Raw genomic sequence first — 13,731 nt, forward strand, 5'->3', positions numbered from 1 at the left:
AGCCTCACAGACTGGCTGAACTCACTTTTTCCTAGGTGTAGGCCCAGCTAACCACGGGAGAAATTTAGTTAAAGTCTAACTTTGAAACAAAGATAATAATAGTCACTCCATAAGACTGATCCTTCCTTGTTCAGGGTCTGAAACTACCTTATGTAAGACTAATGAAAGGCCACAAGATTAGGATTATGAGAGGTGCCTGAATTCTATGAAGATGTAGTCTTAGTTTTCCCTTCTATAATCATTTACTGCAATGTAGTAAATGTATTATCACAAGTATTATCACAAGATTTGTGACTTTCCCAATTGTTCCCATAGATAACATCACTATTATAGAACCTAAGATTGGTCTTTTGAGATGTTTTCCAGACCTTTGCATTCTGGTGACCAACTGACTCCACTGGGACCCATGACCCATGACTCATGACTCAACCAGTCCTGTGGTCCCCATCCAGAGGCTGTCTCAGCACATGAGGATTTTTTTCCATAACCCTGTGATTTCATCCCCAACCAATCAGCAGCACCCATTCCCTAGTCCCCTGCCTGCCAATGTATCCATAAAAACCCTAGACTTTGAGTTCTTGGGGAGGCTGATTTGAGTAATAAACTCCTGTCTTCTCACTTGGATAGCTCTGCATTAATTAAGCTTTTTTTGTTCTATTGCAATACTTTTCTAATGCTGTCTTGGTGAATTAGTTTTGTCTGTGCAGTGGACAAGAAGAAGCCATCAGTTGATTACAAATTTGATTTATTATACATTATTTCCAAGAAGCTATCAATAATGTTATGTGAGAACTTACTTTATTTACTTCCATATTTCTCAGTAACATGTTTATGTTCCCAGTCTAGGTTTTTCATGTTTGAGTCTATTGGTTTCCCATAAGGGAAGATGAAAGTTCAGGGTTTTTTTGCTGGGTGTGTTGACTCATGCCTGTAATCTCAGCACTTTGGGAGGCCAAGATAGGAGGATCGCTTGAGGCCAGAAGTTCAAGACCAGCTTAGCCAACATGGTGAAACCCTGTCTATACTAAAAATACAAAAATTAGCTGGGTGTGGTGGCACATGACTGTAATCCCAGCTACTCAGGAGGCTGAGACAGGACAATTGCTTGAACCTGTGAGTTAGAGGTTGCAGTGAGCCAGGCACCACTGCACTTCAGCCTGGGTGACAGAGTCAGACTCCATCTCAAAAAAAAGAAAAAGAAAATTTAGCTTTCTTAACTTATTCCCTGAAATCACCCCATCATATATATAGGCTTCCCATCCCTCTACTCTCTAGTTAGTTACACTAATACTTTGGTTGTATCATTAGTTCATTTTTATATGGTTATGACAATCTAAGTGTTATTTATATAATCAAACTATGATTACTTTTCCTTTCCTAGACAACTTTTGTTTTTCACAAAATGTTGTCTTTTTTTATTTCTTTTTGCTTAGGTTTTTATATTGTTATCAACAATTCAACCCTCAAACTCTCTAGCTGTAAATGGGTAGAAACTACATTAGGTTTTCTGTCTGTTTCACCTCTGGTAAAAGTCTCTCTGGATCCTTCTGAACTGATCCAGTTTGCCTGTTCTTTATAGTTGCAGTTTGGGAACTTCCTTCGTTATTACCTGAGAATTCCTATCATCTCTTTCTTGTGGTGAATCCTTGGTTTCCTGAATCACATGTCTTCCTTTTCTCAATACACTCCCTTATTTAAGTGGAAAACATCCTCTAATAACTTCCTGTGAAACAATGCCTAGAAGATAATTGCTTGTACTTTGCAAGTCTGAAAACATCTTTATTCTATTTTTAGACTTTAAAATATTGATAATTTGTTTGGCTATGGAAGTATACAGTGAAAAAAATAGTTTTATTTTTCTTTCCTTCTATTTTTTCTTTGCCTAGGTAATTCTCCGTTTTTTTCAAATTTTTGGTGATGCTTGGATATTCACTCATATTAAAGAGAAAAAAAGCTGGCTGGAATCTCTGAGCACATGGGCAGGCTTGTTATGCAGGGATTACCCCATAAAGTGATCTGGTTGAACCATTTATTTGGGAAACCTATGATGTGAGACTCCTTAGGTTTAGTGTTGGCTTAGTTATATTCCCCAGAGAATCATCTTCTCATTTCCCTGGATGATAAAAACCTAGCTGCTGGCATTCTGGAAGCTGAATAGAATATGAAAGCTTAGGGGCTGCATGTTTTCTGTGTCAGCTTTCACTCTGCTTGTTTTTCAGATGGCACCTCCACCTTCCACTGAACCTGGCATTCCCCAGTCTAGAGATACTTTTATTTTCTCCAGAGAGCAAATATCTGATCTGTAACTGGGATGAGACAAACAGTAGCCATGTCGTGCAGATTAGGAGAAGGGACCTAGGAGTACAAAGTGGTTTTTAAATAGATTTTTTTTCCCCCAGTTTTTCTATTGTCAGCTGTCTTAGCCAGTCTGGGCTGTTATAAGAAACTACCATAGATGGGTTAGCTTAAACAACAAACATATTTCTCACAGTTCTGAAGGTTAGAAAGTCAAAGATCAAGATGGTGGCAGATTCAATGTCTTGGGAAGACCTGCTTCCTAGTTTACAGATGACCATCTTCTGGTTGTATTCACATATTGTTGAGAAAAGAGAGAGGAAGCAAGCTGTTTTGTCTTTTCTTGTAATAGCACTGATCCCAACATGCACTCTCCACTTTTATTACCCAGTTACCTCCCAAAGGCCCCACCTCTCAATACCATCATATTGGATATAAGAGTTTTAACACTTGAAGTTTGGGGGAGACACATTCAGTCCATAGCATGAACCCCCTCCTCATACCATTGGTTCCTGAGTCTTTTGGAAAATATTCCTTGATACAAATTGAGTTTTTTCTTTGAATTGCCCACTGCCAGATTGAAATTCACTTTTCTTGTCTCCTGCTGAGTCCATTATTATGCATCCATCTGTTCTCTATCTTCAATAAGTTTTATGTTTTTAATTTCTTCTCTTGTTTTCCTTGATCTTGAGGGTTTATTATTCTTGTTTCTTCATCTCTTTGCTATGATTTCAGTGAGGTTTTTTTCCTAAAGAGAAAGATGAAAAAAATATTTTAAAGCAACATTTCCTGAAATTAGGGCATGTGTTATACTCAGTGCAAACATTTGAATTGACATGTGTTCAATCTGACATTTTTAACTGGAATCCTTCTGGTAGGTGTGTTAGGCCGTTTTCACACTGCTGATAAAGACCTACCTGAGGCTGGGCACAGTGACTCACACCTGTAATCCCAGCACTTTGGGATGCCCAGGTGGGTGGATCACCTGAGGTCAAGAGTTTGAGACCAGCCTGGCCAACATGGTGAAACCCTGTCTCTACTAAAAATATAAAAATTAGCTGGGCATGGTGGTGGGTGCCTGTAATCCTAGCTACTCTGGAGGCTGAGGCAGGAGAATTTGTTGAACCCAGGAGGCAGAGGTTGCAGTGAGCCAAGATCATGCCACTGCACTCCAATCTGGGTGACAGAGCAAGACTCTATCTCAAAAAAAAAAAAAAAAAAAAGATATACTGAGTCTGGGCAATTTATAAAAGACAGGTTTATTGGACCTATAGTTCCATGTCATATGGCTGGGGAGATCTTACAATCATGGTGGAAGGTGAAAAGCATGTCTCATATGGAGGCAGACAAGTGAAGAGAATTTGTGCAGGGAATCTCCCCTTTTTAAAGCCATCAGATCTCATGAGATTTATTCACTATCATGAGAACAGCACAGGAAAGACCTGCCCCCGTGATTCAGTCACCTCCCACTGGGTATCTCCTACAACACTTGGGAATTTAAATGAGATTTGGGTGGGGAAACAGCCAAACCGTATCAGCAAGTTTCATTTTTATACAACTTTTACTAATTAGGAAATTGAGATGTGGATAAATATAGTAACTTCATGAAGGAACATAAGCACTATTGGAGCCAGAATGTAAACCTGTTCCTCCAACAGTCTTCTTCCAGAACCCGCTTTTCTTACCTGTATATTATACTGCACCTCCATGTGGTACAGGTTTCTTTTTTTTTTGAGACGGAGTTTCACTCTTGTTACCCAGGCTGGAGTGCAATGGCACGATCTCGGCTCACCGCAACCTCCGCCTCCTGGGTTCAGGCAATTCTCCTGCCTCAGCCTCCTGAGTAGCTGGGATTACAGGCACGTGCCACCATGCCCAGCTAATTTTTTGTATTTTTAGTAGAGACGGGGTTTCACCATGTTTACCAGGATGGTCTCGGTCTGTTGACGTCGTGATCCACCCGCCTTGGCCTCCCAAAGTGCTGGGATTACAGGCGTGAGCCACTGCGCCCGGCCCCAGGTTTCTTATTTTACGAAAGTATAGCTTGGAAGTCTCCATATCTTTGAGTGTGTTGTGCTTCTCATTTGGAAAGCTTTCTCCTTTCTCTCTATACTTTAGTGCTCCCTTACTTAGTCTTTATCCAGTATTCTAACCCATATGCCTCTCCTTTGGTAGGATAATATGGTGCAGCAGAATGTAAGAGCTGGGTTTGAGTCTCAGCTGCAGCAGCTACCAGTTTTACCTTAAGCATTTCCGCTTGCTGAGCCTCTGGTTTTTCTTCTGGAAAAAATCCCGTTTAATTCTTATAATGATCGATTGTTGTAAGAAGAAAATATGTCACCTATACACCATGGAATACTATGTAGCCATAAACAACAATGAGTTTGTGTCCTTTGTAGGGCCATGGATGAATCTGGAAACCATCATTCTCAGCAAACTGACACAAGAACAGAAAACCAAACACCGCTTGACTCACTCATAGGCGGGTGTTGAATAATGAGAACACCTGGACACAGGGAGGGGAACATCACACACTGGGGTATGTTGTGGGGTAGGGGGCTAGGGGAGGGACAGTTGGGGTGGGGAGGTTGGGGAGGGATAACACTAGGAGAAATGCCTGATGTAGGTGACAGGGGGGTGGAGACAGCAAACCACCATGGCATGTGTGTACCTATGCAACAATCCTGTAAGATCTGCACATGTACCCCAGAACTTAAAGTACAATTTAAAAAAAGAATTAAGTGTAATAGCACATGTACATACATACACCTAGCCTCATATGTAGGCACTTGAACAAGAGTGTTTAAGAAACATTAAAACAGTGTTTCTCCAGTTTTAATGTTTCTTGGAGATGTAAGAAGCGTATGAGGTTTTCCAAGACAAACAAATAGTAGCACATTAAGGTATATAGTGATTTAAGATACAATTCTAATTTTAGACATTTTAAAATGAGGAAAATTTGTTCATCTCTCAATAGAAGAAAATGCAGAATGTCTTACACCATTAGGGTAACTGCAAATGTGGATGTTATGTCTTTAATTATAAGTTCTTTGATTTATGCCAAGGATTATAAGCTCTTTGAAGACAGAGACTATTTTTAATCTTTTTATGTCATTCTTGATATCTAGTTCAGTGATTAATGGAAATGTATTAAGCATTTAGCAAATATTTGATGAATGAACAGTCTATATTAAAACTCAAAAGTAAGATCATTTCTCTATTTGAAAATGGAGTCTGGATTACATCTAGATCACAAATTTGGGAAATCTAAATTGCATATTTTCTATTTGCTAGAAGGCAGAAATTAGTCACGGGAGAATGGTCACTTGCTATTAGATTAAGAACTTTTTAATACAGGGCTTTCTAATTAAGTAAAATAATTACATATATGTTGTAATTTTGTTGATTTTATCATATTATAAAGTAATATGTTATTTATCATACAGATAATTTCTGTACTAGGAAAACACTCAAGATCTACATTGTGTCATCTATAAAGATGAAGATGAATAATTTAATTTAATTTTACCTGGTGTGAGAGCTTTAAGAAATTCTTTAATAAAAAATTTTTCATGGCAATATTTTTAAAAAGCACCTCAGGATGTTATAATTGAAGGTTAGGTTATTTTGACAAGACTGTGTAACCGATCCATGCATTTTGTGTTTCTATTCATAGAGGAGTGATGGAGCTAAAAATTAAAATAAGAGCTGAAAAGGGATTTGCTAATGTGACTGGAATAACTTACACATTATATTTTAGTTTGGTTCCAGCTGTATTCATGAGGGTGACTAGATACTATATCTTTATTCTTATATAAAGAAATTTTTAATATTTAGTATAACATTTTATTATTTTAGGGAATAAACATCATGATTCAATTTATGCAAATAATCTGTCATTTTAAAAACAGAATTAATTATACTTTTACTTTATCTACTTTGGAGGATTTTGTAAGAATAATGGTAGTCCTTGAGGATTTAAAATAGTGAGCAAGATAGATGTGGATCCTGCCCATAAAGACAGAATGACCAGATGGCTTATCATCCAAACTGGGAAACAAAAGAGAACAAATGGGATGTGATTAGTGAATTGCACTGGGACAATATGCAAAACTGTAACCATCCCAGAATGAGTGGCCACCCTACTTAAAGAACTTATTGTCTAGGGAAGGGTTATGGGTGGAAATGAAGCTAGGGCAGTACATCCCCTGCCTCAACAAAAAATTATATATAGTGCTGATTATGCTGTGAGTGGGGATCTATGGGTGCTATTGGATTATAGAGGAGAGTAATTAACTGTGTCCTGGGAGGATCAGGGAAGGCTTCCCAGAGGAAGTGATATCTGAAACCTGCATGATGAATAGGGGTTAACCAGTCAAAGAAAGGGGTAGAAAGTTCGGAACGGTAAGGATGGCAGTTACTGGTACCCTGAGGGGAGAGAACAATTGAGTATGAATGAGTAGATCTGTATGACTGTAACCAAAGAAAAAGGAGCAAGTGACAAAACACAAGGCTGGAAGTATTGGGAGGGTTACTATTTTAAGAAGTTTGACTTTATCACAACAGCTTTAAGCAGGGCAGTGAGATGATCAAGTGGGCCAAGAATTATTGCCTGTATTCATTTGACCATCATGTATGTGGTTGTCTTGGCTAGAACTGGGTCTTCACATCTTTCAGCACATGGAGGCAGGCAGTGTTTCTCCTTCCTTCTGTGGGTGGATCCAGCAGTAGGACTGGACTGGAAAGAATTCAGAAAGGGTCATATCTAACAGACTAGTGGGTTACCCATGGAAGGTAGCTTGGTAGAAGGCATGCCATGGAAAAAAATCACCCTAAGTTATACAGAAGGCATGCAGGTGCACACACAGCTTGGCCTCAGAGATGGAGTGTTGGTAGGTCATTGTGCTTCAAGCACATGGCTGTGCTTCTACACTTTGGACCCTCATCCCTCTCTGCTTGGGCCCCCATAGTACTTATGAAAGCTGGAAGGGAGTGTTCTGGTAAAACAAACAAACTGTATGACTAGGTGTAGCAAGCAACTTCCCAGAGGAAATTTCTGCCAAGAGTGGTGAAATTTAGCACCTAGAGAAAGATGAGCAGTGATTGGAAAAGTGAAAGCTGGAGGCCAGATGCTTTAAGGGGACAGTAGTGGAGAGGCCACTGTTTCAGGCCCTGGTGGGGCCTCCAAGGTCATGGTTTGCTTAGCATGGCTGTGGCCCAGCTTTGTCTGAGCAGAGCACAGGTCATCCCAGACCTGGAGGCAGTATGGTCAGCAGGCCTGGCACAGCCTCTGAGACATAGTAGCATGGAAGAGACTGGCAAAGGGCTGCCATAACAAAGTACCACAGACTGGATGGTTTGAATAACATGACTTTATTTTATCACAATTCTGGAGGCTACGAATCGGAGATCAAGGTGTTAACAGGGTCAGTTTCTTCTGAGGTCTCTCTCCTTGGCTTGCAGATGGCTGCCTTCTCCCCCTCATGTGGTCTTTCCTTTGTACTTGTGTGTTTTAATCTCTTCTTAGAAGGATGCGAGTCATTTTGGATTAGAGCCCACCCAGTATTGGGCCCTAATCCCCCTTGATTACCTCCTTAAAGGCCAAATCTCCAACATAGACACATACTGAGGTATTGGGAGCTAGAACTTCAACACCTGAGTCTTGAGGGGACCTAATTCAGTCCACATCAGGGCCTGCTTTGGAGACACCAGCATGCTGTGGTTGCAGGTTCTGATCCTTGGCCTTTGGCATCTATGGATCAGGAAGGCCTAGGAACATTTGAATCATCTTTTTTTTTTTTTTGAGACAGAGTTTCGCTCTTGTTACCCAGGCTGGAGTGCAATGGCCCGATCTCGGCTCACCGCAACCTCCGCCTCCTGGGTTCAGGCAATTCTCCTAACTCAGCCTCCCAAGTAGCTGGGATTGCAGGCACGTGCCACCATGCCCAGCTAATTTTTTTTGTGTTTTTAGTAGAGACGGGGTTTCACCATGGTGACCAGGTGAATCATCTTTAGAACAATGCCACCTGTGTTATGGGTGCTATTTTTCACTTTCAGTAACAAAGGTATTACCTTACATAGTCTGTGAGCATCTTAGTTGTTGTAAACTTCCTTTGTACTGATTCAAAGTTGATGTTGCCTTAGCTCTCCTGCTGTGGTACTAGATGCCTGAGGCTACTGGTCTTTGGTTTCTTTAGCCCTTCAGGGTATGACTGTGTCCTGGAATAGGTTCCTTTTTTTTTTTTTTTTGAGACGGAGTTTCACTCTTGTTACCCAGGCTGGAGTGCAATGGTGTGATCTCAGCTCACTGCAACCTCTGCCGCCTGGGTTCAGGCAGTTTTCCTGCCTCAGCCTCCTGAGTAGCTGGGATTACAGGCACGCGCCACCATGCCCAGCTAATTTTTTGTATTTTTAATAGAGACGGGGTTTCACCATGTTGACCAGGATGGTCTCAATCTCTTGACCTCGTGATCCACCCGCCTCAGCCTCCCAAAGTGCTGGGATTACAGGTGTGAGCCACCGCGCCCGTCCAGGTTCCCTTTTTTACTGTTAGGTGTGGTTAAGGGTATGGGCTCTGGAGTCAATCTGTTGGATTTGAAGCCTGTTATCACTACTTACTACTTGTATGTCTTTCAGTAAATTCCTTTACCTCATTATGCCTTATTATCCAGAACCATACAAAATGGGGATAGTAAATAAGGTAGGGAAAAGTTAGCACTGTGCTGGATACTTAATAAGTGTTTAATTAAGGTCCTATCATCTTCATCATTATTATCACCGCCATCACCCTTGTTTCCCTTGAATATGATACTGAGAAAGGCCTTCACTGCCACTCACATAATGACCTGTGCTGGTGGAGGAGGACTAGCATTTCCCCTGTTCTTACTGAACAATTCTTGTTTACCATACTTTTCCTGGTCATCTTCCCATAACTTTTCTTTCCCATCCAGAAGCCCAAAACTCCTTTACCTTTGATTATCCTAAGATTGTATATAAGGCCAAGTTCTAACCACTCCTTTGAGTTAATCATCACTGGGGGCTCCCATGTGTATGTATGTTGAACATGTGATCAACTTCTGTTTGTTTTTTTCTTTAAAAAATTATAAGCTATTATTGGAGTATTACATTAAAACATTATTAAACAAATATATGAAAATAGCCAGAATAAACCAGTGTTGACAAAAGGAATCAAACTCTGTAAAATATTTTGAAGGGATTTATTCTGAGCCAAATACGAATGATCCATGGCCCCTGACACAGCCCTCAGGAGATCCGGAGAACATTTTCCCAAGGTGTTCAGGATACAGTTTGGTTTCATACATTTTAGGGAAACATAAGTCACGAAGGATGTACCTTGGTTTGGTCCGGAAAGGTGTGACAAATGGAAGCAGGGGCTTCCAGGTCATAGGTAGATTCAAATATCTTCTGATTGGAATTTGGTTGAAAGAGTTTAATTATTGTCTAAAGACCTAGAATTAACAGAAAGGAATGTCTGAGTTAAGGAAAGGGGTTGTGGAGACCAAGGTTCTTATTACGCAGAAGTAGTCTCCAGGTAACAGGCTTCAGAAAAAATAGATTGAAAGTAGATTCTCTCCTGGATCAGGAAAAAAATAAAGAAAAAGGAATGGGATTCTCTTTAGAATGTAGATTTTTTCCCCACAAGAGTCAGCTTTGGAGGACTATTTCAAAACATGGCAAAGAAAACATATTTGGAGTTAAAATATTTTGATTTCCTTCTTTATCTGCCATGTGATGTTATGCCAGAGTCAGGTTGTAAAGCAAGTCATGCTATATAGGGTTAAATAAAACCCTTTGGATGAGACTTTATGTTTTGTAGGTCATGACTCCCCAGACCTCTTAGATAGGAATTCAGTCAAGAGAAGAAAAAGGTCAGAGTTGAGTCTTCACCAGTCTCTTATATGTTGGTAGGATTGGTATGCATCCACATAATTAAGGTAGCTTAATTTTTAGTATCTTATATTTAGTGATTATATTAAACCAAATTAGCTTGTCTGGTCCTTCTTTCTTTACATGTCATTAAGATGTATAAGACACTTAGTTTTTTCCTTCCCCTTTTGTTACTGGCCAGGCTCATTCTGCCTGCATGCACCAAGCAAATCACTGTGGTGACAGTTTTGGCAAAAAGGAAAATATTTTATTCACAAGGCTGCCATGTGCAGGGCCAGGGATACAAATCTCAGATCCACTTTTCTGAAAATAGGGCTTGGAGTTACGTATGTGACAGAAAGTGGAGTGGTCTAAAGTATAGGGAAAGATGAAGGTGAGGTAATTAGGGTTTCTGCACAAGGATATTTGAGCTGTGTGGTTCTTCATAGGACATATGTACAGAAAATGTTGGCACTAGCCACCATTTTCTTCATAGTCAAAATGGAGTTTTTGACTCTGATATCAAAAAGATTCCTCTTCAGGTAGCTGTTGCAAGCCCAACCTGTGCAACCAACTTGTGCTGTTGAAGGTCTCAACTGGCTTGAACTAGACAAAAGCTGCCCTCTAGTTTCTGAAAAATAATTATAAGCATCATTACTACTGTGACCCACAGGCAGAGATCTTACCCATAAGGTAGCTAGTGGAAGTTTAGTTATGTATTGTTTGGTCACGTGACTTCTAGTGGGGGTTTTAAGATGAACTAGAAGTAAGTCATTAAAAGCTAGCCAGCTAGTTTTGAGGGCTTAATCATGTTTCACTTGTTTACTGTTATAGTTTAATAAGATATTTATTTTGTCTTTATAAATATATTTTCAAGTTTGACTTCAAAAAAACTAAGCGAGACTATAGCAACTTTGAAACATTTTAATAAAAGTAAAGACTATGAAGAGGTTAGACCCCCTCAATACTACGTACCAGATTATAGACAGATTCACAGCTGAAGAGGTACAATGAGGAGCTGGTACCATTCCTTCTAAAACTGTTCCAAACACTAGAAGAAAAGGGACTCCTCTCTAACTCATCTTATGAAGCCAGCATCATCTTGATACCAAAACCTGGCAGAGACACAACAAGAAAAGAAAATTTCAGGCCAATATCCCAATGAACTCGATGCAAAAATCCTCAATAAAATACTGACAAACTGAATCCAACAGCACATCAAAAAGCTTATCCACCACGATCAAGTTGCTTTCATCCCTGGGATGCAAAGGTTATTCAACATATGCAAATCAGTAAACATAATCCATCACATAAACAAAACCAATGACAAAAATCACATGATTATCTCAATTGATGCAGAAAAGACCTTTGATAAAAGTCAACAACTCTTCATGCTAAAAACTCTCAATAAACTAGGTATTGATGGAACATATCTCAAAATAACAAGAGTTGTTTATGGCAGGCCCACAGCCAGTATCATACTGAATGAGCAAAAGCTGGAAGCATTCCTTTTGAAAACTGGCACAAGACAAGGATGCTCTCTAACCACTCCTATTCAACATAGTATTAGAAGTTCTGGCCAGGGCAATCAGACAAGAGAAAGAAAGAAAAGGTATGCAGATAGGAAGAGAGGAAGTCATATTTTTGTCTCTGTTTGTAGATGACGTCATTGTATATTTAGAAAACCTCATTGTCTCAGCCCACAATCTCCTTAAGCTGAAAGCAACTTCAGCAAAGTCTCAGGATACAAAATCAATGCAAAAATCACAAGCATTCCTATACACCAGTAACAGAGAGCCAAATCATGAGTGAACTCCCATTCACAATTGCTACAAAGAGAATAAAATACCTAGGAATACTACTTAAAAGTGAAGGACCTCTTCAAGGACACAAACAAATGAAAAAACCTTCCATGCTCGTGGATAGGAAGAATCAATATTGTGAAAATGGCCATACTGCCCAAAGTAATTTATAGATTCAATGTTATCCCCCTCAAGCTACCACTGACTTTCTTCACAGAATTAGAAAAAACTACTTTAAATTTCATATGGAACCAAAAAAGAGCCCCTATAGCCAAGATAATCCTAAGCAAAAAGAACAAAGCTGGAGGCATCACACCACCTGACTTCAAACTATACTACAAGGCTACAGTAACCAAAACAGTATATTATTGGTACCAATACAGATATATAGACCAATGGAACAGAACAGAATCCTCAGAAATAATGTCACACACCTACAACCATCTGATTTTTGACAAATGGGGAAAGGATTCCCTATTTAATAAATCGTTTGGGAAAACTGGCTCGCCATCAGAAAACTGAAACTGGACCCCTTCCTTACACCTTCACAAAAATTAACTCAAGATGGATTGAAGACTTAAACCTAAGACATAAAAACCATAAAAAACCTAGAAGAAAGCCTAGGCAGTACCATTCAGGATATAGGCATGGGCAAAGACTTCATGACTAAAACACCAAAAGCAATGGCAACAAAAGCCAAAATTGACAAATGGGACCTAATTAAACTAAAGAGCTTCTGGACAGCAAAAGAAACTATCATCAGAATAAACAGGCAGCCTACAGAATAGGAGAAAAATTTTGCAATCTATCCATCTGACAAAGGGCTAATATCCAGCCAGAATCTACCAAGAATTTAAACAAATTTACAGGGGAAAAAAAAAACCATCAAAAAGTAGGCAAATTTTATGAATAGACCCTTTTCAAAAGAAGACCTTTATGGCCAACAAACATATGAAAAAAAGCAAATCATCTCTGATCATTAGAGAAATGCAAATCAAAACCACAATGAGATACCATCTCACACCAATTAGAATGGTGATCATTAAAAAGTCAGGAAACAACAGATGCTGGAGAGGATGTGGAGAAATAGGAATGATTTTATGCTGTTGGCTGGAGTGTAAATCAGTTCAAGCATGTGGAAGATGGTGTGGCAATTTTTAAAGGATCTAGAACCAGAAATATCATTTGACCCAGCAATCCCATTACTGGATATATACCCAAAGGATTATAAATCATTCTACTATAAAGACACATGTACATGTATGTTTATTGCAGTACTGTTCACAATAGAAAAGATTTGGAACCAACCCAAATGCCTATCAATGATAGACTGGATAAAGGAAATGTGGCTCATATACACCATGGAATACTATGTAGCCATAAAAAAGGATGAGTTCATGTCCCTTTCAAGGGCATGGATGAAGCTGGAAACCATCATTCTCAGTAAAGTAACACAAGAACATAAAACCAAATTCCGCATGTTACCACTCATAAGTGGGAGTTGAAGAATGATAATACATGGACACAGGAAGGGAAACATCACATACTGTAACCTGTGGGGATGAGGGGATAGCGGAGGGATAGCATTAGGAGAAATACCTAATGTAGATGACGGGTTGATGGGTACAGCAAATCAACATGGCATGTGTATAGCTATGTAACAAACCTGCACATTCTGCACATGTATCTCAAAACTTAAAGTATAATAATAAAAAGGAAAGAAAATTAAGATTATAAAAAACAGGGA

The 13,731-nt window shown here is 39.4% G+C and overlaps 1 protein-coding gene across 31 annotated transcripts in view; it reads left to right on the plus strand.

Annotated features, from left to right (window-relative positions):
* Positions 1 to 13,731, plus strand: part of KLHL32 (kelch like family member 32) — a 204,830-nt gene that overhangs the window by 28,842 nt on the left and 162,257 nt on the right. For 15 of the 31 annotated variants that reach the window (XR_013534396.1, XR_013534394.1, XM_078369853.1 and 12 more), the window contains exon 2: positions 4,695 to 4,834. The exons of the other annotated variants lie outside the window; for them this stretch is intronic. The gene's annotated coding sequence lies outside the window, so the exon portion shown is untranslated. The remainder of the gene's footprint in view (positions 1 to 4,694; positions 4,835 to 13,731) is intronic. 31 annotated transcript variants of the gene reach the window in all.

Source organism: Callithrix jacchus, chromosome 4, assembly GCF_049354715.1.
Source record: "Callithrix jacchus isolate 240 chromosome 4, calJac240_pri, whole genome shotgun sequence".
Taxonomy (NCBI): domain Eukaryota; kingdom Metazoa; phylum Chordata; class Mammalia; order Primates; family Cebidae; genus Callithrix; species Callithrix jacchus.